The sequence below is a fragment of the Patagioenas fasciata genome, chromosome 7 (assembly GCF_037038585.1).
Source record: "Patagioenas fasciata isolate bPatFas1 chromosome 7, bPatFas1.hap1, whole genome shotgun sequence".
Lineage (NCBI taxonomy): Eukaryota > Metazoa > Chordata > Aves > Columbiformes > Columbidae > Patagioenas > Patagioenas fasciata.
The window spans coordinates 15,047,872-15,073,418 of NC_092526.1; the positions used below are offsets into that span (position 1 = coordinate 15,047,872).

The 25,547-nt window shown below is 38.4% G+C and overlaps 1 long non-coding RNA gene across 4 annotated transcripts in view; it reads right to left on the reverse strand.

Moving 5' to 3' along the window:
- LOC139828417 (uncharacterized) overlaps positions 1–25,547 on the reverse strand; it is a 389,304-nt gene that overhangs the window by 122,901 nt on the left and 240,856 nt on the right. For 3 of the 4 annotated variants that reach the window (XR_011739971.1, XR_011739972.1, XR_011739973.1), the window contains exon 3: positions 12,339–12,444. This is a non-coding gene — a long non-coding RNA (uncharacterized lncRNA). Of the gene's footprint in view, positions 1–12,338; positions 12,445–19,399; positions 19,464–25,547 lie in introns of those variants that run through there. The other variant, XR_011739974.1, reaches the window with a different exon arrangement.

Below are 25,547 nucleotides of genomic sequence, written 5' to 3' on the forward strand. Positions count from 1 at the left end.
AAAAAAAAGGAATATTTGTGACAAAATAAAGGCAACCTGACCTCCAAACACATGCATGAGTACAGTTTCAGGGTGTTTCCTGTGCTGTTCTAGAACAAAATAGTGTTAATTTAACATTGGGCTTTGCTCACCATTGATTAAGTGCCAAATATAAATTAGATTCTGTGTTCACATTACAAACCACATGCAGGTCATGTTAACTCCAAGTTAAAGAATATGAAAGACCCAAGACAGAAAAGACAATCAAGAAGCAGGGAAATGAAGGAAACAAAACCCAACATGAACAAAACAAAACAAAACAAAAAAAACCCACCCACAAAAAAACCCAACACCCACAAACAACAACAACAGCAAAAACAACAAACAAACAAACAAAACCACAAAGGAGATAAGGGCATGATGACAGCTCAAACAAAATGTAACACAGAGGTGATTCCATCTGTTTGAAGCTCACGCACTGATATTGAATTGGCCTACTTTATAAGGTCATTCTTAAAGACAGATATAAAGGCAAAGTTAGTCAAAAGATCAATTCTATTCTCCAAGTTCCCAGCAGGTCCACAGCATCCATCAATAAAATACCTGATTCAGTATTTTTTTGTTCTATGCAGTGTGGTCTTAAAACTAGTAGAATAAAGTCTTATAAGAAATCACAGAGTCACGTAAAGCCATTGTAAAATTGAAACTCTTTGGAGAACTTAATTAAGGAAGCTAGAGGGTGATTCACGCAGTCCTCCTTTGTCCCCCAGAAGTCCAAAAGGGCATTATATACAGTCAATTTCACAACCAAGACTTTCTGTGTGAATGAGAAACAGAGCTCCCACTGAATGGCTGCAAAGTGAGCAGAGACACAAACATCCGTTTTCTTCAAAATCACCACCTACTTCTTTCCAAAAAGCAAAAATGCCTAAAATAACACGGGACTTACTTAACAAAGTGCAAATTAATGAGATATGAAGTGAACGCAATCTATTGATTGGTCAACAGATCTATATACAAAGCAACTATGGAAGAATCAAGTAGCCTCTTCCTTTGTAAGTAAAATATTTTCATGAATAAGAACTGGAAGCCTGCGGAGTCATTTTCTCTACTTGTTCTTGGAAACAGAGCAGAACACCGGAGACAAACTGCAATATATTGCAAATATATACCTGTCTGTAATGGGCCAAGGCAAAGAGAGGTAGAGATTGTGAGACCATAATAGACTACAGACAGCTAGCTTTTCACTGGGTTCCTCAAGGCCCTCATGCAACTCCTTTTTGAAGGAAGGTGATTTTTACGTTTTTTAATCATAAACTCATTATCTCATTGGCGTCTACTTGCTATTCTCCTGCAAATACAGTGGTATAAATTTAGGACCCAGATTTTCGGAGTCAACATTGCCTACAGTGCCCTGGTGGCATCATGTACGGCAATTCAATTTCTTTCAATGATTCTGCTTCTTATTTAAGAGTTATGCACGATCCTTCTGAACCCTTTAAAAAAACGGTTTATTAGAATTTCTGTCATGCTCTTAAACCTCAGCATAACAGCTATTGAGTTCCATGAAGCAAAAAAAGCAGAAAACTTACATAGGTTTTGGATACCAACCAGAATAGTCACTGGTGTGTGACAGTTAATTAGTCTTCTTCTATTTCCAGTAGAGAAACGGAGTTTGATTTTCTATGACACATAACCTATCTCCCTAAAATAGACATTGCAAAGTAGTTGTGAATTTTAATTGCTTTTGTTATTTCTTTTGTTACTACCCACTGTAGTGAGTCCCTTTAAGGAGCTGAGCTACAGCTTGGCAGCTATACCTACCATTAGCTTGAGTGGGATTTGCAGGTGTTCAGCAACTGACTGGATGTGGTTCCTTGATGTTTTGACAGCTATGCTGTGCACATCATTCTCACATAATGGAATAACACCTTGGAAAACAACAACGTAAGTAGGATGAAAAACACTGTTGTTCAAGTCTGCTTCTCTATTTCTTCTGAATTAAGATATGTTGGAAACCAGAGCTTATTTTCAGTTTTGATTTTGTGTGGGTACTTGTGTGTCATACTGGCCCTCACTGGTTTGCTCTTATACAGTTCTAGGCAAATACATTGCATTTAGAGCTCTTCTGTTTAATCACGAGGTGATTTATATTTCTCAGCGAAGCACATGTTTGTGTGCAGTGATACAGCCTTGGACACCAGCAGCAATCAACAGGCCTCAGATGAGTCTCACAAAGAGGTTCCTCAAGACTAGCCAAAGCACTAATTGTAAAGCAGTTGAGTCTAACAGGGCAATGTGGGGTGATCCAACAGTATGTGTAAACAAGAGTACAGCAGTGATGACACTGAGAGTGTCATTCTGAATCAGTTCCACCATTGGCTATGATTTTCTCATATGTTCTTGTTGCTTAGAAACATCAAAGAAGCCTAAAGATAATACAGCACTTGGGGGTCTCGAGGCACTCTCTGCATGCAAAGACATTGGCATCAAAGAAGAAATCAGCACAAGAGCAAGAAGTGTGAAATAAAGCTCCTCACAGGTTTCAGGCCAATGTTAGCCCAGCCAAAGAATGGTCTCCCTCATGTGCCTTTCTTCAGCAGGAGCATTGGGGGTGAGCTTTGAGCAATGGAGCTGACACTGATTATGGAACCATTCTCCAGACCTGAGTTACGAGAGGCTGTCAGCACCTTTCATCAACATGCATCATATTGCTAATGGAGCTTGGAAAGGACCTACTATTTTTCAATATTTTTCCCATTATTGTAAATAGATGAGATTCTGCTCCAGGCCATGTATGAAAGATGAAAAATGAGGAGGAAGAGACATGAATAAGCGCAGAGAATGCAAAGAGAGAATGTGATTGCTCTTATTTCTTTGCCTCAGAGAGGCATATTCTTCCCCTTAACAAAACTAGAAGTTGTCCTGAGAAGAAGCCAACTGATGGTACCTGGTGAGCAAGAAGCAAAAAGTATTCCAAAGAAGCAATACTTGCAGTGGAAAACTCCAATTATTTTAAAGCTTTCAACATTGTATTACCATTCACTTTTACCTAAGCTTGAATACCTGAAGTGTTATAAGAAATTTATCTGTCTTAAAAAAATAATTCCCAAGAGTGGAAAACTAAACAATATTTTCAAAACATCTGTGACTCTAAATCTCTTTCTAAAATTAAAAAAAAAAAATCTTACCTACTGTCACATATATGAAATCTAAGGATAAAGCAAGCTTTTTTACACAGAGTTTACTGCTATTCAAACAGCTCAAAACAGATGAGTTTTTCCTCAAAGAAAAAAAAAAAAAAAGGCACCTAAATAAGCTGTCTGGGTTCTTTTGAAAAATGTCATCAGCAAATCTTCAAAATGAATGAAAACCCACATTTTCAAAAGCTTATTTTTTTAATACTAATTTTAATCCAAATTTTATCAATCCAGTCTGTCCATTTAAAACAGAGTTACTGAATTTATCACCATTTAAATGTGTGTAAACACCATAGGAAGTCATGGCAGTGCTAGAGAAAAGATAATCTTTACACAGAGTTAGCCTGCCACCATTTTTAGGCTTAAATGATTTGTAGTGGGTCTCTCCTCAAATCAGTTCCACAGTTTTCTTATGATAGAAACAGATTTCACCTTTCAGTGTTTCTCAGCTGACATGCTATGTGTGTATAATGTATGCATATGGTTTTTGCTGTTCATTTTGTAAGGAAAACCAAAACAGATCTAACAGATGAACTTCCTGCAATTTGTAAACCCAACATGAAGTGCTACAAGAATTTTGAAGTATCTTTGCTCTGGGGAATTAGTGTGAAAGTTTAAAGGAAAGAAACAGATTGCTAACCCTACCTCCATAATCTTTCCACTAATAAAATCTAGACTCCCTCCTGCCTCTCTTGTTTTGTTTTGGGGGTTTTTGTTTGTTTTGTTGTTGTTTTTCTTAACTGAACTGGTTAGATAGATGTTTGAAGACAAAGACAGCATGAGAGAAATTATAACCTTGTAACTACCATAGTCCTGACTGCTGGATTGAATCCTCAGGGCAACATTTAATATTCAGATGCACAGAAACACATTTAAATAATGTTAGGATTGGGCTGTGCCACAAACCAACAGATGCTGGGCAATTCAAAGTTGAAGATGACACTTCGTCACCAATTTTCTTAACAAGAAGGAAAAACCATGTAAATTAAGGATATCATTTCAGCCTTTCAAATGACTTCTTCAGAGTTTATTGGTTTGTTACAACGGTAATGGTATTTTAAGCACAGTTTTCTGTGTGTTAAATGTTAAAAACCTTCTCTGTATTCAGGCATTACTAAGTTTACAAAACTAAAAGAAAAGCAAGTGATAAAATTGAAGAATCAGATTACCAGTGAACTGCTAAATAAATCACTGTAAAAATGCTACCATATTTTTGGGAGGGGAGTGGGAAGAAGAGTGTGATGGTGTGAACATCTGACATTGTACCAAATGCAAACACAAAATGTAATGCTTAACAAAAAATGAAAAAGCATGACACTGAATTATTACCCACACAGGGAACATAAAACATTGTGGAACTGATTAATCTTGCATAGACAGCTTTGTCTAAAGCCTCATTTTTATAATCCTTTATTTGTGATGTAAATACACTAACAGCAGTAAGAGTCAGAAAGCATCAAACTTCCATGAACAGTTAGTTCTGAGAGAACACTGAGTCATGGTAGTATTTACTTTAAAATACAGAAATGAAGAAAAAGTTATTTTCTCACACACAGAGACTAATTATATATCTGTAAATATTTAAATTTAATATAAATAGTATAGTAAACAAGAAGCTAAGTGGTACAAAAATACCACCACCATTATAGGGTTACAGCTGTAGACACTTCTGGTACGATCACTTCTTTGTTTTTTGGTAATTAATTCCAGTTATGTAATTTATTAGCCTCTGAGAAGCCCTCCTGACCCTCCCAAATACTTTTATGGGACAGAAAAGTGAAATCACTTCCCAGTCACACTTGTTCGTATTTAGAAGAGAAGAATTGAAAGAAAGAAAAACTACCTGAAAAGTAAGAAGACTTATAACTAAGAACTCAGATTTTCAAGCTGTTCATTAGTTGAGTCTCACCCATGACACAGGATTCTATATATATAAAAAAAACTTTAAAAAAAGATAAAAAATAATAATAAAAAAAAAGTGAGAAAAAAAGAGACTTGAGCAATAAGAAGCATGAACTTTTGTCAACCTGAATTAAAGAGAGAGACAAAAACAAGTGGAAAAGCAAGGAAAAAGTTCTAGTTGTGAAAAGACTGAAGGGGCAGTACCACAAGTGTAGGACTGCGTAGTATAAAAAACAACTTCAAAGCATCTGAAGCTTAAAAATACAGAGAACGTCTTTGAAACCATAGACATCCATATATAAAAAAGAAAAAAGCTAAGAGGTACAGATATGCCTGAAACACACCTATCAAGACGAACAATTCAACTGTACATTCTCAGGATTGTTTTACAAGTCTAACACACATTTTCCTGAATCCATGCATTTTATTTCTGTACCTTGTTTGAAGATACCATACTACACAAGGTATTTAAGTACTAGCTGATTTGAATGTTAAAAAAAAGTTTTCTCACTCTCAATGAAAGATTTATGTAAACCAGTATACTTCAAACACTTGCTTATTTCATCCCACAACAAACTCAGTCAGCTATATTTTAAGAAACATCCAAGCACCATGAAGAAAATAAAAACAAAAATAAAATGGAACAGAATACTCACTAGGTAGAAGCGGGCAAACAGCAGCAACAGGTTACTGGGATACAGCTACTACTACTACCAAATTTAAAAAAAAAAAAAAATCGACAAGTCTTTGCCAATTTAAAGAGCCAGCGCCACCCCAGCATGCAGCAGGAGGGAGGAAAAAAAAAAAAGTTTCTATAAGATGAGAAATGCATGTTTGTTTTTTAAGGTGTGCTCCTCCGTATTTTCCCTCCACCACTTTTGGCCTCCATATTCTGCTTTATGAATGAGCCTCATAGCTGTTCTTTTCCTTTCTTTTCCTGTATTTAATTTTTTTTAGATTTACAACCTTTGAAATCAATAGAATTACTTTCAGACAAAGCTGATGTAAAAAACGGATATTTTAAAAAATCAAGATTCATTTTAGACCACTTTGGCGACAAAGACAAAATTATTTTCCTTACCTTTTACAAAGTTAAGGTAGCTGAATGAATACGTAAGTGTAGGAAATAAAAAGAAAGCAGTTGAATTGGTATCAGTATCACTCTTGCTGTTGTGTTCAGTAGCAAAAATTGTGGGAGGGGTGCAAAATACTAAATAACTTAATATTTTTAATTATAGTCAAAAATTGGAAGAAAGAAAATAATAGGGAAAAACATACTTCCTAATCGAACTTGTGTGTATTTCCAACCCCTTTTCTCCAAACTGATTGCAGAAAGATAAACAGTACTGAAAATGTTATTTGCAACTCTTTCCTATACCCAAGAGAACCCAAATGTTTCCCTTTTCCCTAAGCACAACTTGCAATTACATTGGAGGGGGACACAGGCAGTCCTCAGAGTGAGCCCGCATGTGCCAGAATGCACCAACTCCAACTGCTTCGTCTGGGGTGGTTTCCCAGGATGGGTTCTCAGGCAAAGCACCAAATCCTGCGGAGCTGCAGGGGCCTCCAGGCCCTGCCCTTGGCCGAGGGGAGGGTTTCCCTTCCACAGCCTCTGGCAGAGGCAACTCGCAGCCCAGGAGATGATCCCAGCCCCACAGCGCCTCCCGGGTCTCCCTGGTCTCCTGAGGCATCTGATGCAGAGTATGTTTTCTCGCCCTAAAGCAATTTACTGACATAATCGGGGGGAATGCTGTGGGTTTTGTTTTGTTTATCATTTTGCTAATGAAGTGTTTGTTTGTGTGTGTGCAAGCGCTCTGCTGAAGAGACCTCCAATTTATCATGCATGTGCTGACATTGTTTCATCTGCAGCCTAAACACAAGCAGAGACTGCACAGAAATCTTACGGGTGGTTAAGTGTTTCATACCATATTTAGCACAGCAATAAGAGCCAGGAAAAAAAAATGGTTTAAGTGATATGTATCTCCAAATCACCAGCTGATTAGGACAGCTGTATGACACTCAGAGCAATGTTCTTAGCCCTATAGCTTGGTGAAGAGTGTACAGAAAAATGGAAAATATTCCAATAAGTTGACCAACATAGAGTAGATTTTCATGTTCATGTTCATGTTCAAGTCAGTTCTCTTTTAAAGACGCAGATTATTCAAAATATCTGCTTATAGCAGGCTTAGGCTTGTTGGAAAGTTTGCCCCCATATAAGAGAAGAATATAATGTATTGATGAACAGGACTGCTGCTGCCATCCAGGAGTAATAAAGTGAAAAGAAATAAGAAAAAGAAATCCATTTCCCTTATTGCTCTCCAGCTGCACATTGTTTCTGTCTGCCATGCTTATATAGGCAAATCATTGTATTATCTTTCCTCTTGTGAATAGTCCCACTGAAGCGTTTATGAAATGGAGGATGTATATGGCTCATCAAAGGCTCTGACCCTGTAGATAAATCTGTATACTTCCCTGAAGAAGCCCTTGTTCTGCTCCAGAACACATGGGTTCAGAGCCAACCCTATAATATCTGGAAGCTTTTCTACTTCCATTAGAATTCAACCAGGGACAAGGCAGACTTACAAAATGGTTGGCATGTCCCTGACACCTATGGCACAATCCTTTCCATGGTGTTTGTACAAGGTCCACAAACTTTACAGCACTGAACAGGCCACTGCAAAAGAGATGTCCAGGTGTTACTCTGACCACTAGCCACTAGTACACCTGCCAGCTTTATGTAGAATATGTTTACTAGAGAAAGCAGTCAGCAGAAAATAAAAAAAAAAAAAATAAAAAAAAAAAAACAAAAAAAAACCAAAACAAAACAAAAAAAAAACAATCCACAAGGAAGGAGCATTGCATCAAGAGATGGAGCCCAGAGGTTCTGTACCATGAATTCTCCAGGGAAGGGAAAAATGAAGTAGCTTTTCCTTCTCTAACAGAGCTCAGAGTTCAAAGTGATGCTCTGGCAGAAACATGCACCACTGCTTTCGGAAATGTCTTCCAAATCACCATACGCACACCAACCAAAAGCCAGAATCTTCATTCCAATGCTGACTTTTATGAAATTGCTTTTCAGGGTCATGCCTCAGTTTGCAAATCCTTCATCCATTTATCCCTTGCCTTCACATCAGATTTGGAAAACATCAAGTCCAAGGGAAGCTGATTAGATAAGACCCAGGTTTCAATCCTGTCTCACATGACCATTGACACCAACGGCAAGAACTGCTCCCTGTTTGTGAAGGAGTATGAGGTTGAATGATGCAACACCTCTTCATTAATACATGGTAAAGAGGCTCAAGCAACTTCAGAGAAGCTTTGACAGCTTTCTGCACCTCAGGATCTTTCCTCTTCTCCTCTTCCAGCCCCCCAAATCTGTAGTCATTCAATGAAGTGCCTTGGGATTTGGGGCTGGAAGGTGCTAGGAGGATATCAGTCATCATTAGTATAATTATCAGACTTAGACATTATGCATTATTTATTCAAAATATTTATTCATTATTGTGTCCCAGATTAATCTAAGCTACTTGAGGCAAATCTATTTCTTAGGGAAGTATTAGTGAGAGAAATTCTGAAATACAAACAAACAAACAAACTTTGCCAAGATCCTTTAAGGAATGAGAGAGAAAGAGAGAAGTAAAAGGGAGAGAAGAAAGTTTTAATAAGATGATTGATCCTAAAGCTGTCAGGTTATATTATTGCCAGTATGCAAGGCTCTTCTGGGAGCACAGATGTTGATCTAATATATTTGGTGTGTGATCAGATTTAATATGTTAGATCTCCTCTTGGTAGAGAGTAAGTTTTCTTCCAGTTCTTTGGGGGAAAAGTGAGAAAAAAATTCATAGTTGCAAAACCTGTGTGCTGAAGGTTTTTAATTGAGTAAGCTTACATATTATGTAATGTAAACTGGTGCAGCTTAGCTGGAACCAATAGCATTGTTGTAATTTCTGTCTGTCAGAATCCAGTTTAGTATCAGTAGCCCAGGAAGTGGTACTGTGGTTTGCAAAAATTCCATCTTACTTTTGCTAAAATTTGTTCTTAATATGATTATTTATTTTTATTATTAACATTACAATGACAGCAAAGGACTGTGACAGAGTCTTCCTATGTGCTCCACAGACAATATACGCAGCATAGCAGGAGGTGGACAAGATACACATTGAACACGAGGGAAATACTAGAAATATCCGGAACAGAACACTGGTGCAAGTAGAAATGAAGACAAAATAAGCTAAGTGATTTCCTCAGCCTCATAGGCTCATCAATAGTGGAGCCAGCTGAACTCTCTGAGGTTGGTGAGCTGATATGTGGCAGATTTATTATAAAAAAAAATCTTAAAAACTACATTTGCTTTGAGTGTGTACATTTTTAGGGGAAATTTATTTGTAAAATAATAAATTAACAAAATACATGGGCATGTGAAGATGTTGTGAGGCTGAGTTCCTGAACCCACATCTCATTTCTGTCATGCTTTTCCTCTGTATTTTCTTATTGTTGCATTTTTCTATAGTATTTCTTCTTAGATTTACACCCGAGGTCCTCAGAAAAAGAGGCAACCTTTCAGTTCTGTATTTGACTTCACCTGCTCCTAGGAAATAATGTCATACAAAGCTCAATAAAACTTTAGTTTATTTTAGCGTATTTCATTTTTTAACTGTTTTGACTCTTTACACTTTCAAGAACTCAGAAGGGATCAGAAGCAGTGGGATAAGAAAAACTGATTCATACATCCAAATGATTCCTCAGTATAAAGACCAGACTTGATCTGCTTTGCCCTCTTCAGTTACTTTTCTACAGCCTCCACATTTGAACTAAAAAGTGAACATGTGTCTGTATTGGGCAGTTCTTCCACACCACGGGTAGGAAAGATGGGACTTTGATCCTTCAGAACCATTTATGTAGGATCTAAGAATAATGTGCCACATCTATGAGAAATCAAAACTCATATGGGCCCAGTCCCGTAGCCAGTCACTGCCAGGAGATGTAGACACTCACATAAAGCAAAATCTGTGTGTTCCTGTCCTTCCAGTGAAAGCTCCGCTAAACCACAGGAACATGACAGCAGCTGGGCAATGTCAGCCTAACAGTGCATCTGCCACAGCACCCTCCCCCAACAGCAAACTTCAATGAACAAATATCAAATTAACACAAGCCTATTGTGATATTTCCTTGGAATTCTGTACCAATGTGCAGTGCTCTGCAGGTCAGGTATTTATTTTTTTTTTCTTTAAAGAGTGAACTCAATAGCTGATTATCACCAGGAATCTGTCTGGATCCTGGTTTATGACAAGGGAGAAGGTAAAAAGTGTTATGTTGTTGTGACATAAATACATAAAATTTCCTTCTGACAGTCCATAAAGCCAAAAGTGAGCAACAGGTTAATTGCATTCTGATGGGAGGTATAATTTTTTAAGTTCTTTCTCTCTCTTTCTTTCCCTCCTTGATGTTGCAAACACTTTGCTGTTAGTTTAATGCAAACAGGATTTAAGTAATATGTATTTATATTCTTGCTAGCATAGTTCACATCATGGTTAAAGGCAAGTAATCAGTAGTCTACCAGCTAGCCAGAAGCAGAAGGGACAGTGAGAGACGAGTTTTTGGTTTAGAGCAAATGAAGCTTAGAAACTTCAGAGAATTTTAAATGAGAAACAGACTGGTGTTCAACCGTGTTTGTAAATGACCAATGTGTTTGTCACAGCAGGAGACTGGTAGATTTGAGCACACCAAGTCACCACAAAGGGGTCCCATGGACACCACTAGAAACCCTTTCCTGTCCTAAGGAAGTGCAAAACAGAAGAGTTCTGTCTGACCTCTTTTAACCCAGAACACTTAAAAGAAAGAGCGAGGAGGAAAGAGGTTTTGACTGAAGGAAGTAAAGAAGCATTGATCACAGCTTCTTACTGAATTTTATAGTTTGGAAAACTGAGACATAAAGAGGATAAATAACAGTCTGATGCCAGCCCAGCCAAGGATAGAAATCAGCTCTTGAGACACAATCCTATTTTCTGCCCTTGTTCCCTCCCAGTCTGTCTGGACCCATTGCTTGCAGAGGTTGAGCCTCTCAAAATATAAAATGTGACACCTGCTTGAACCTAAGGCTTCACTCCAGGAAGCAGGAATAAATAGCAGGTTCAAGTTCTCTTTTGTTATTACTGATAAATGATAATAATCTTGAGTGAAGCCCTAAAATAGTTACGATGATGACATGAGCTCTCTGCATCATACACACCCAATGGAAATGATGATACATATGGAACTGGGAAGGAAGAGGGAAGCCAGTTCAGCAGCCTCAAAACAGTAAGAAGTTTACTTAATGATGAACAATTAATTTAGCTAATACATAGATTACCTTTTGAATTAAGATTTTTTATTTTGAAAAGTGCAGTTTTGTATGGAAAACATGAGGAAGAAAAACATACATTAAACACCTTTAACTTACCAAAATTATTTGGATTTCAATTCAAAACAATGTCTCAGGTATCCATTCAATGTTATGGCCAGTAAATTCTCTGAAGAAAGAGCCTTACCAGGCTTGGGATTTAACCCATTCTAACTTGATTCAGGCCTACAGAATGAATATAACCCATATTATTTAAACTATCTATAAACAGTGATACATTTTGGCCACAGTATCATTCCGGGAACACAGGAGAGTATCATCACATAGATTAATATTAGTCAGCTGAGGCTTCCTTATATTGAATTGATTTTCAAGTCCTGCACAAAGTCTGTAGAATCATGGAATCGTAGAATCATTTAGGTTGGAAAAGACCCTTAAAACCATCGAGTACACTCGTTAACCTAGTGCTGAAAAGTCCACCACTAAACCATGGCCCTAAGTGACACATCTACATGTCCTTTAAATACCTCCAGGGACGGTGACTCAACCATTTTCATGGGCAGCCTGTTTCAGTGCCTCAGAGTTGAAGCCACATCTCCTGAAACTCAGTGCAGAAACACATACTTAATCTCCTATCCTATATGTGTGCTGGAAGCAGTTGATGGAACATTATACATAATCTTAGCACCTTGGGATGGAGGGCATTCAGAGCCATGAGGCCAGATCTGAGTCTCTGAGAATTTCACGTTGTTTATCTTTGTCTTGTTTCAGATCAGAGAATGTACGTAACGATCATCATAATGATGCCATGGAAAACTCTACTTTTTAAAATCTTCTGCAGGAGCTTGCAAAACACAGAGAGAAAACACAGCAAATGAGACTAAAGAAAGAGAAAAAGGAAAGAAGGAACAACTTACCCAAAATTGTCCAACATCATTTTCCAAAGTAGTCGTGAAGCAGGTTAAGGATCTCTTATCTAAATTATTTGGTGTTGAATATTCCCATCTGTTTTCATTCCATCTCCTTTAAGAAAAAAAAATTCTGGCTGATCCAAAAATGCTGAAGACAAGCCCCATCTTTTACCTTCTATCCTTTCATTTATGCTTGAATAGCTCAACTCTGTCACCTCTTTTTCTTATTCTTTTCCCTACGTTACACTTCAGTTTCGATTATGAAAACCTCAATGTGATTTTCCTCTCCTGACAGACCTATTAAAATGTCTTGTCCGAAGTTAAGCCCACATTGGAAAGTCAAAAATGGAAATAGTGACAAACAAAATAAAAAACAAACCACAAAACCTAATCCACTTGAATGGCTGAGAAATGTTTTTTTGAGATGGAAGTGCAATTGAATGGCAGAAAGCTCAGCTGTGCAGAACAAAACTAACATTTTTTAGCACTAACAAGGGTCAGGAAGGTCTACAGAGGAAGCTGAGGAATACAGACTGATTACTGGTGGAAAGATGGTGTGGAGTTGTGCTGAAGAGCTACCTGTAGTAACTAGCAGGAACTAACTTACTGTGCCTACCAAGTTTTTAAACAAAGCTACACGGTCCTGAGCACCATCCACTGCCTCACAATTTACATATCTATAGGCAGAGCAAAGTATTGTCAGTTTAGAAAAATGCATGTCAGAGGAAATTTGTAATTGTTTGGCATCTGGTTCTTAATATAGAAACTAGAAATCAGATCATGTTTCAGATGAAAAGATATGATGACTTATGACCATTCTCTGCAATTTAAAGTGGTCAGTAGTTAAGACCCAATAGATTGGTATAAAAGGTGGTGTAAATGTCAGACCAATATCAGTAGTTATTCAATGGCATAAAAGACACATTTCTAATTAAAACAGAGGTGATGATGTATTGCATCTTGATTCTTATGTCATGACAATGACACTTGCTCCAATACATTCATACGCACATTAGATCTTTCTATGTCCAACTTCCTCATTTTATTAAAGCTGCTAAGTCAGCAAAAACATTCTAATATTTCATTCACTATGTTTTAATTCTGCTGGAAAACCTATTCAGTTTTCCTTTAAGATTTTGAGATTCTCCTACATGAATCTGTCAGCAGTGAAAAGCATTGCTATTCAAAAGGAAAACACAGCATGCCTCTCTGATAAATATCAGAAAAGGCCCTTAGTGACAGTGATGCACTTTATTTATTTATTTATTTATTACATGAATGCATTCAAAAGCCTTTATATCATAAAACAAAGCATGGCAATAACCTACAGATATTCCCCTATCTGGGCCATTCCTCTCACCACGTGGGTCCAATGCTCTGTAAGCTGTCATTTTCAAATATCCAGATCAGTTAATCCCTCAAAAATTCAAGCTCTTGCAGTATATAAGGTCTGCCCACGTGACTCCATGCTCCTCATCTTCCTGAAATTTAGATTTCAGCTGTCAGCTGAATGGCAAACTTCTCATTGAAATGTCATTTCACGCACTGCTAGGTTTCTCCTCCTCCCCCGCCCTCTCTCTTTCACCAACAGAGCTGTTTTGAATCTAGATAGACCTGATCTATACAACAAAAGGGTAACAAGACTTAACTAGAGTGTACATTTCATCAGCTGCACCAGGGACTTTCAGGCAGACAAATGCTGCATGCTAGCTGATACACAGATTGTTTCTCTGAACACAATGTGGGAACCTGCTTCTACTCTCACATTTCCAAAGGCAGGTGTAGCTCTGCTGGTTGCAGGTGAGTTACTCGCAAGCTTGCGCTCATCCAGACCTTCTGCTTCCAGGAAACAGCTGCCACAAAGGCAAAATACATCCAATGTGGATCAAAAGAAACATATAGGAAAAAAGTGCCTGGCCCACAATTAGCTAACTGGTAAACCCTGGAATAATCTCATGTAGAATCTGCTAGATTTTAGATAAACTCTTAGATATACCTCTCTTTTTACTTACTACAGAAGGCATTCATGGTACACAGGTTCTTAAACCTGTCTTAAATGTCTAAATTGAGAGTGGATTAGTTTAGGCTTAAGGAACCTAGCTTTGTGAAGGAGATGCTTTAATGGATCACTGAGGTTTGTGAACTATCCTTCTCAGTCAAACCCAAGTAGATTTTGTAGTTTTTCTTCCATTACTGGTGTTGTGATTGAAATATCCATACATTGGAGACTAGTTCTGTTTTTGATGCCCTTGGAGGTCTGACACTTTCAAGCAGCGCAGCTGGCTGAGGTGCACAAACAGAAAAGCTCTTTTAAAACAGCAGTTGGAAACCTGGTGGGATCCCCTAGATGCTTATGTTTAAGCACCTTAATCCTGCTCAAACTGTGCAAAGAATTAGTCTGTTGCATTAGTTTTTATCTGATCATGTTGCAGCATCTCTTATGTGACTGTGCCTTTTCAAGAACCTTCCTTGCACAAGCTAAATGAGAGCTCAGCACCTAAAAGCCAGTGTCATGCTGGATCTGGCCAGACTCTGGAAGCCTGGTCTGAGAGTCAGTACAGCATTACTGTTCCATAGGGACTCCAGACCACTGTAAGCAAATCTTGAGCCCTAAAACCTTGTTCTGCCCAGAGTCCTGCTTTGTAAGCATGGCATGAACTAACAAGCACTCTGAGGTGGTACCTTGGCTTCTAGAATGGAGAAGCCACAAGCTGCTCAGTGCCACTGGTTCACCACAGCTCCACTCTGACTTATCATTCAGGCTGCATAAAACTAAACTTCCTCAACCTAGATCTGTGCCTGAGTTAATAATCAGCATATCCAATTAAACTGCAGTGGGATCTGGACTCTCTCACATCGAGATAGCTCAGGTACTTCTGTATTGCTGAGGTAGATACAATTGTGAGTCAGAAATTAAATTTTGTTTCCTCTGTTGCATTCTTTATGTAATAATACTATAGAGGGAAAATAAATATGTAAACTCCAGGTTTAGTTCCTCCTCAAGAACACCATAGTTTCATTGATATGAATAGTAACTAACCAGGGGAATGAGCTATAGTGTTACTGGGCATGTTAAAGTGAAGACTGGTTTACATGATTTTTACTTAAAGACATAGTTGAGCTTACATAGAAATTCAATCATGGAAATCCTATAGGAGCAGAAAACATTAACTGATCAGCATAGTCTCTCTGCAGATTTACAAACCTGTGAAATTCCCTGATTTTGGACCATTGTCAAATGACTTGCCAAAGGCCATGCAAGGGATGTGTGATGGGCAGACAACTCCCCCAGCCTTAGCACAGGGCTAGCGCTTCCCAAGCCCTCATCTCAGGTTGCTCCTAGAGCCGCTTATGTTTGTCTTTATGGAAATAGTTACTATGGCAGACATTAAAAGATTATTTTCATTAAGCCATCTTCAACAGGGGATCAAGAGAAGTCACACACATTGCAAATGTCCCCCAGGAACTCTTTCCAGCTCTTGATATCCAAAATAAATAAACAAAAACAAAATTTAATAATACTCTGTATTCAAACTCCAAAACTTAGAACAAGGCATCTTCCTAAAGGAAATAAACTAGAGAAGATGAAAAAGAAAGAAAAAAACCCGTAACTCTGATACTAAAGCACTTTTCCTTGACAAGAGAATAAAAATCTAGGAATACATTTTTATCCCTGGTGGTGTTGGCAAGACTACTTAATGTTACGTAAAGCAATGCTGCAGGTTAAAGACTGACGTTATTTGTGTCAAAAATGCTCTGACTTTGTGCTGTTGCTACATTGAAAACCAAAACAAGTTTTAAAGTAGCACCTTTCCCCTGTGGAGATTTGATTTGTTTCTTGATGTTCCGGATCAGGGAGCAAAGGCATCAGGAGGTCAAAAAAAACCCAAACCAAACAAAACAATGGGGGAGAGAAAAAAGGAAAATAGGACATGCAATGTTAGATTCTTCATGTCCTCTAATCTGTGTTTATCATGTGTTCAACAAACATTGCAAATACTTAGAAGGAAACTATAATTTGTAAACAGAGATAAGGTGCCCAGAGGACTGTTTACAAGCAGAATATGCAAATTCTTACTGCAGTAAAAAAAAAAAAAAAAAAAAAAAAAAAAAGAGCAGTTATCTTTTCACAAAATATACAATTATATTGGAAAATGCTCTATTGGGTGATTTTCCCATGCTGGTTTTCTATGGTCCTGCAGCTTCACTTCACTCACAGGTGACGGAAACAGATTTGTTTCCATCAGTCACTGAGAAGCTTCACCATTTCATACCAGGGAAGTGTCTCTAATGTAATCCTCCTCGAAGTTCTTCAAACCAGGTTTTAGCTCTAAAAGCTAGGAAAAAAAGAATACATGTTGGTCCTTTTCTGCAAGTGAAGTACTTCATAGTCAAATCCCTCGGTTAAATGTGGTGCTATGAAAATATATCAGTCTGACACCAAATTACAGCTCCTGGTTTCAAACTCTTGCTCCTTTTATGGAGCAGATAGAGAGCTCCTTGTGCCCTGTCATGCTCTTCCCCATTCAAGGGGAGCTTTTTGGGAAGGAGGAGCCACTCTGAGCTCTTTTGTTGCAGTAGTGTAGCAGGAACAATAAAATCTCACAACAGAAGTATGGAAAGCTTTACAACTGCTGGTGTCTCTGAACACAAGGTGCAGAAAAGAACCAAACCATATACTGGCCAAAATAAAATTCCATAGGATGATGCTGAATTTGACGATATTCCCCTGTTTGCAAGCTGCAGATCTCAGTCAAATCTTTCTGCTGGTTATTTATGGGGAATAATGACTAACGTTACCCATAATGTGGCAGAATTTTTAATACCTAGCACCTGGACTTTGAAACATGGAGGTATACAACCCAATATCTACACACTGTAGCATCTTCCCAGTCAGAACAGAACAATGACCCTTCCTCATGTCTCATTTCGATTTTGTTGCTTTTGAACAGGATAACTGCTCATGAAAAGGATAGAAGAGGAGCTATAAAGACCCTGACAGTTACATCTGGGCAGTGTAGGAGTACAAGAAGTGGAGTGTGAAGGAAGATGTGCCATTGGGACAACTTCATAAAGAACTGAATAGTTTAAGTGTTTGCTACTGGATGTAGCTGGTTTTGAGCTTGGAAACAGCATTGATTAAAATTCTGAGCAGCTCCTGCTGCTGAGGAGAAAGACAGATAATCTCACCTTGAACCTCTGAGTATTGTTGCTTTTCTGATTATTATTCTACAGGGTCAGAAAGAAGTGGTAATATTGCAGTGCTGTTAGAAGATTTTCAGTCCAATTAAAAGGCAAATCAGCAGCTAGGTATTTCTTTAGTTTTGACAAATACAACCAGATATAATATATTTATTTACTGTGTAAGCATAAGAAAACCCTAATCAAAAGAATCCATTCATTATAGTTTGCTATATAATGGATTTATTATAGATATTTATTATAGGTGAATATCTATTTTGTGCTGACTTATCAATCTGCTACTTGATGAAATTACAGGAGAGCAAGGATCATAATCCAGTTTCTTATTCCTGCTCCCAAGATGGGTGTACAAGAAATGAAGGTAAGTGTGGGTACTTGACAGTCGCACTACCTGGCATCATGCATCATGGAATGACGGCTTTGTCCGTTTCTTTCCCACATATATAGAAGGCTTCAGTCTACCAAACATAATGGAATAAGGAAATCAGTAATCTAAAACGTACGTATCTAATCCATGTTAGTCACATCAGCTTCCACTAGAGCCAACGGAGAAAGATTATCTTCTGAGGTGATTAATCCCAACCTGAGAGAGGTGTCTGAAACTAGAGGGATTTATCACCGTCTCCAAGTACAATGGGAGCTTGGACAAGGGGATCAGATTAGACACGTGTTTTGTAGACAGCCAAGGTCAGGGAGATGAATGCTTGCCTACTCACTCTTTATAGACATGGGCTCCCATTAGATGAACCTGTGCCATGGTTTAACCCCAGCTAGCAAACAAAACCACAATAGCTGCTCATTCACTCCCCACCCCAAGCAGGGGAGAGAATCAAAAGGGAAGGAAGAAATTCTGGGCTGAGATAAAAAACAGTTCAATAAAATAGCAAAATAACACTAATATTTTACAACTAATAATAATATTTAAAACTAAAATAAAATATAAAATAAGTGATATTCAATGCAGTTCCTCATGAACTATGTCCCTGTCAAGCAGGCAGTCATGGGAAGAGAGAGGCCACCCTGGTCCTGAGCAGCAGATCCTGGAGAGAGAGTAAAAAGACCAACAAGGCAGAAAGGCCCAGAGGCCAGCTGCAAAAGGGCAGAAGGGCAAAAGGCTGAACTAACAAAACTATTAATAACTGAACTAATAGAACTTTCAAATGGAACTCAAATGGAACAGAGTTGAACTGGAATGGATCTAACCAGACAGAAAGCCCCACTCCAATTAAATATGAAGCATGATGCTATTGGTGTACAATGTTTTCATTTATCAGTCTGGATGTCAGTCAAGGTCTATGCCATCTATGCCTCCCTTCCTAGCTGTTTCACACCTTCAGATACAGAGCCCAGCAAGACCTTGGTCTCCCAGGCGATGACTAAGTTATCAGTAAGGTCTTACATTTTCTTCACTCTAACTCAAAACCACAGGAAAGTTACTTGAAAAAAAAAAAATCTGAACTCTATCCTGGGGTGCTGTCTTATTATTCTTAAAATAAAAAATAAAGAGTTTCTAAATACATTAATAAAATTAGCTCAATTTCAGTCAATCCAGTGCAACCCGTTGCACTCAAAGCAGAGGTCTGTCTCTACTGTTGCACCAACAGCAAATGTCAGTAATATTAATCAGAAGCATCCCTAGTCTCTTATTGCTGACATACATCTGAGCAACTGCAAAATACAAATTACAGTATAACAGCACCATTTCACAGCTCTCTGAAACACAAGGACTTTTGCAGAGAAACACTGCAGCCATTTAAGTGTGCATGTAGCAAACCAGAAACCTTCACTTGCTTACAGCTGAAATGGAAAGAGATGGAGAATGAAACAATACAGGAAGAAGAGTGAGGCTGAAAATGAAAACATACCTTTAATTTATCTGAGCAACCTCCTTTGTTTAGTGAACACTGGTTAGAAATGAGAGTTATCTCTAGAATGAGAGCAAGTAAAACAGCAGTGTAATTACACATGACTATAATACAGTTATTTGAAATCCCACATATAGCAAAGAAAAGATGTTTATAAATAATTTTTGTTCCATTAACTCATGGGGCTACTTCTGACAAATACGGTGCATATATTTACCCATGCTTTCTCTGCTTAAGAACTGGTGAGCTGCTGGTGACAGCAAAAGAGGGTGGCCAAAATCAGAAAAGCCAAGCTAAGGCTCAGTAATCTCTCAGGTTTATAGCACTATGCCTCTTCCCTCTTTCACGCAAGAAAAAGTTGTCCACAACACCACAATGGAGCTGGTGCCATGCTCCTGAGTAGAGCCTGTGAACATTGGCGAGCTGCAAAGCACACAGAGCATGAGCTAAGGGCAGATTATATGGTTCATCAACTCTTTAGACCTTAAGAATCTGTTTCCTTCACCTTCTCCTCCCCAGACACCATCACACAGCATTTAATAGAGGACTAGCTGGGGAACACGAGCTTCATCTGTTCAGTTGGGTGAAATCCAAAAGCACAACACTGCTTGTGCAAGGCTGGGATACCAGGACTCCAGGTTGTCTGGCAGTGGGACTTCTAAATTTAAATACAAAACAAAGAAACAAAACAAAAAAAAAACCATACACACACAAAAAAAAGCGACTGAAAGCATGAGGATATATAACATCTAGAATCTGCTGTGTCAACTATCACAAGGCACTTTGACCAACCACTGGCTATGGTTACTTTGAGCTTTGTCATTCAGAAGCTGTTCTACATGGTAGGTATGTATTCCAGTAGCTCCCAGACTAGTTGTGAATGTTTCCAAGAGAGGCAGAATGTTTCCAATGAGGTTTGCTGGTGGGAAACAAATGCCATTTGGAGAGAATCATGCCTCAGGCCCTGCTGGGTCTTCCTCAGGTGTGGGTTTTCACTGGGATTGAGTTCAGTCTGAAAGCCACAGCGAAATGGTAACCACCTCTTGCATGCACAGTGAACTTGAAATTCCTGTTAATTCTTTCCCTGGTTTAATGTTGAAGTGAGAATATCGATGCCTTTAATTGGTTCCCATGTCCTGAGGGCTTCTGGTATGCAAGAAATACCTTGAGGTCATGAGTACTGGTCTATTACAAGACGTAAGCAACAAAACAAAAAGAAATGTTAAGAACTAAAGTGCACTGAGTGGTTTGCAGCCAGCTCCACTGCTGATATCAGGTTACAGCCTTCAGTAACATTCTACATTTCAGAAAGCTTCTAATGTGCGCATCCATTGTCCTGCAACAAGTTAAGTTTCTTGACTACCTGCTTGTTACATCTGTCAATCATGTATGAAAACCAATGCTGGAAAGTAATCTGACAATGCTGTTGTATTCAACAGCTGTGATAAGGATGAACTTTAAGGCTCAAAGGACTTTGGTGGCAGCAAACCATCCACAGCTTGGATCCTAGCTTACTTTCATTAAGCTTTTATCAGCAAAAGAAACTGAGAGAAACCAAACAAAATAGAAAGAAAGTAATATTAAAACATGAACTTCTGACAAGAGCTAAACCAAGTCTCTACTTGCACACAGAATTTTTTCATAATCTTGCAGGGAGAGAGAAATGTGGATAAATTTAAGCAGAGGATGTAATTCTCCATTTTCTATGCTCTTTTGACTCCTGTTCATATTCCTAGAAAAACAAGCTGTTTTGCATCCAGAGGGCTGAGCCATGTAGATACCTTTTAAAATCCCCTGTCATACTGGGAAAACAGCACCTGAGTGGGAAGGGATTTTTAGAAAAACTTTGGCCAGGACAGGGACACAAATAACTTTACCTAGGCTGTCCATGCCTTTTTTTATGCCTGAGCCACTGGGAACAACCTGACTTCACAGGAGGGGAAGACAAGGGGAAAGATGTGCACGTTCTAAATATTTTTTTTTACCCATTCAGCTACTAACATAGTATCTTTTATCAGCAGCTATACCTAAGGCCATCTCAACAAATGGATGGCAAGTTCAGTTAGAAATAAACTCAACAAACTTCATTAAAATCAGTGGAGTCATTTGTGATTTAAAGTTTTGAAGAGTATTTCCCAGTGCAATTGTTCCCTTGCTTTGTAAAGAAGATGTTGTAGTAGTAATAGTAACATACATGTGATGAAGTGGGGAGTGGGTGAAGAGATCCCAATATCCCCAAGGATGCTGGCTGCTGGACTGAAATGATGTGCACTCACTATTCAGCCTGCTCTGTAGGAAGTCGGGCCATGCTGGAGTTCAGGGCTGCAACTGCGATCAGACAAGCAAGATGTCGAGCAGGATGTGAACATACCACCTGCTGACAGCTGCATTGGCCTCATTTCTTTAGACTCCCCAAATCCAGAGTAACACATCCTTCCAGTCATCAGATTTCCTGTGCTATTAAAAGAAACATCTTAACCCCTTAAATTCCAATAAACCTGCACAGACAGCCTCTGTGATGCCAGCTTAGAGCGGTCTGGTTAATGCAGTTGCCTCCCTGGGGACTCACGCCAGCCCACTCAGAGCTGACTGAAGCACATCTCAAGAGGTGATGCAGGGTTTACACTCACCCTTATTTTCCCAGTGTCTTCACAGTTCCATGCAATTAGGACTGAGACTTAACTGAAATATTAGATTAAATTTATATAGAAATGTATTTCCCCCTCTACCACAAGAAGAGATGTATTTAAAACAGCATCCAGAAATTGTTTCAGATACACTGCAGGTTTTGACAGTAGTTTCAGCACCAGAAACTGGTTTCAGCTTTTTTACCCTAATTGGTTATCATATTGTCATCATGCATTTGTTTCCTGACTTTTCTATCTGTAGGGGCAAAAAGTGTAGGAGAAAAGCTCTAATTTGAAAAAAAAAAAAAAAAAAGTTTTAAATAATGGGTTTGTAGGCACCGACACAACACACTTAAATTTTAATTAATATTGGATATATGTCCCTAGAAATCTTGTGTGAAACATTTTAAATACATACATATAAATGAGTATATTTTTTCTTACCTAAGGGCAAAACTCTCATTTACCTAAATCAATGCCTATTGATTTACAGATGATGTTTGTGTCTCTATGTATTACATCACCCTGGACAGATCCCTTTGCTTTTCTTACTAGGTTCACTGGTTTACCTTGAAAAGTAATACACTTTGTTCAAATATGTGCTGAATGCAACAACAGTGCTGCTCAAACATGCATCATCACTCGTGCTTCCCACTTAGTATATAAAACAAAACCTATGTTTTAGATGCTCATATAATTTAAATCAGACATGCATACAAAATCAGAAATACTGGCCAGGATAGGATGGACCATATGGCAAATCCAAGCATGTTTGTAACCTAGACAAAGGTTTGGCCTTGGATTTCACAGAAAGGTTAGCAAAATGTCAGCCTGTCACATCTTATTAGTAGTAATAATAACAACTCACACTTCTGAAAGCAAATACCATCTGCGTATCCTAAAGCTCTCAGCAAACATTAGCACGCCAGCCCTAGAAAGACAATGCTTTCCTTTCTAGGTAGGGCAAAACCAAGGCAGGAGGAGCAGAAAGCATGGAGGACTCCAAATAATGCTCAGAGATGCATCAGAGGTGAGAGCAGACAGGTGAGAAAAGGGAAACCTTGCAGAGGAAGGGGTTGAAGTCACCAAGGAAGCATCAAGTCCTATTGGGAAAGGCCATCTTTTTTTATGTGTTTTATTTTTAAATAAGATCCAGATCTGGAGTAAAACAATCTTAAATTTAATGGTACTACAGTGATATACACAGTCCAGCTCAGTTGTCAGGTAAATATCAGCAGAAATTTGTAACAGATTGGTGGAGTGGGTTTCTTGATCTGCTTCATACTTTCCAAATACTGCAGATGTCCTTAGCTTAAAAAAAAAGCACAACCAAAAGCAAATCCAGCAATAACTTTCACTAACTTGACTCTAATTGAACTGTCGTGTGTATAACCATTCTAGAGAAATGGTGATTCCCGCAATCAGCTAAAAGGAAAGAGGCTGCAGGAAAAATAAGCCAGAGACACAGATAAGAAGATTTTATTCAGCTTTATTTGACAAGTTTTATTACACTGAGAAAACATAACGTATCTAATCTCTTTGCAGCTGTTGCAGCCCTTCAGCCTTTATTACTTCAATCCTATTAGATATAAAATTGTTTCTATTTGTCAATGGCATGATATCTTCTTTTATTATTATTATTATCACCATCAGAGTCTTGCAAGTATGGCCATGAACATAATTTCTGGTCCATCTTCTTACCAATAGCTAAGGTTACACTGTGATGTTCCCTTGTTTAAATGGCCTACTTTTTCAAAAGTCCTGGAGAGCTCTCTGTGTTGTTAGTATACACACAGTGACACTAAATAAATCTCAGCAAGTAATGAAAATCTCTGAAAACAAACCAGTACAGCTAATTATTTTTATTATGGGTGTTGAAATTCCAGTCATACTGGGCTGAGCTCTATATTTACCTATATGAAGACCTAGAAGAAAAGCCTTTCATCACTGTACACAGGTTTTTCAATTTATCACTAGTAAAATTTTAATTCTTAATTTTTCACATAATTATGAAGGACATTCTTTTTCCAACAGGAATACCCATTGTTGCAAATAAATAAGGCTACTGCACTGCCTCTTTCCTTGTCCCTTGGATAACCCCTCCTATGATTAATTAGACCCTCACTTAGCAGCATGCAAGGGGCATCCCCACCATGATCTTGCCTTGCAAGTGATGTCTGGTGGCTCAGGGTCAGCCACGAGAACACACCACACAGCTTCCCTTCCCATGAAACATGTGTGCCTCATTTCCACATGGACACCATTTTATTTTTTAAAGCACAAATTTTTATTTACTGGGAAAGTGACATTTTAGCCTCACTGACAATGAAAATTGTAACATGGCAGCATCAGTATTCTGTTACAGTTGGTTTCAACAGATGTTTTTTGACCAGGTGTTCTTGCAACATTAGCAGGTTAGGGAAGAAAAAGCATAGAAGAAACAATAAGGCAAAGTTGTCTTGCCCACAAGCCTCCAGCAGATTAGAATACAACATTAGAGTTCCTCAGATGCCTGCTCTTGCCTGCACTGAGAGCATCATATTCATCCAGTTAAAAAGGGCACTTTCATGCTGAAGAAAATTAGTATTTGAGACTCCCAGTGCCATAAAAGTTTAACAAATGAGCAAGACACTGATTTTGGATGCATAACAATAAGGAGGGGGAGTTGTTTTCTCTTTTGCCTATTGTTTTTTTATTGTTATTGTAATCTCTTTTTCTCTCTTTTTATTAGTTTAATTTTCTTTTATGTAATTTTGTTTTTATGGAGCAGATTCATCCTTGCCATACCTCTAGTAGAATTTCAGGAGAGACAAGGACAGCCCTTTGTGTCTTCAAGAGATAAAACATTAGTACTTTTCTTAAAGCTTTCATATTTAGATACTATCGACATAGCTTCTCTTTATTGACAGTAACAGTCATGGCCAAGAAGTGGCTCATGAGCGATTCATGATCTGCTTGCTTATCAAATGTGCTGATTTTCTAACTGCACATTTTAGCATGCTGAAATGTGAAAGGCATTAATTTTGGACAGCAATATGTATGGAAATGAAGTGAAAAGTTCAGGAGCTGGGAATTGCTGCCCAGAGCGGGAACAAGACACTGCATGGTAACTTGTTCCCATGGGAGAGAAAAGCTTCTGTCTCTTCCAGCGTTCCTACTGCATGATGCGCAGCATCTTGCACAGGAACTCTCTCGAGCCTTTTACAGGCAGACTAAAAAGATGGGCAGCCCTCCAAGGTGGGCAACAGAGAACTAGGAAGCTGCACGAGACCGCAGACATAAGACTGAATACATCCAGAAGCAATCATATCTTCCAAGAGGACAAAAAAAAGATAGAGGCAAGGGTAGGTAGGGATATGTCTTGGAGAGGTGAGGGTGTAGCACAGAAGAGTGAAAAACATACGAAAAATGCAGTGATAGCCTTGATTTGGAAAGACACGGGTATATAGTGAAGGAGTTAAAAGTCTGGGATGTTGGTTTTTGGGGATGTAGGATGTGAAAGGGAATTGTGGGGTAGGTCT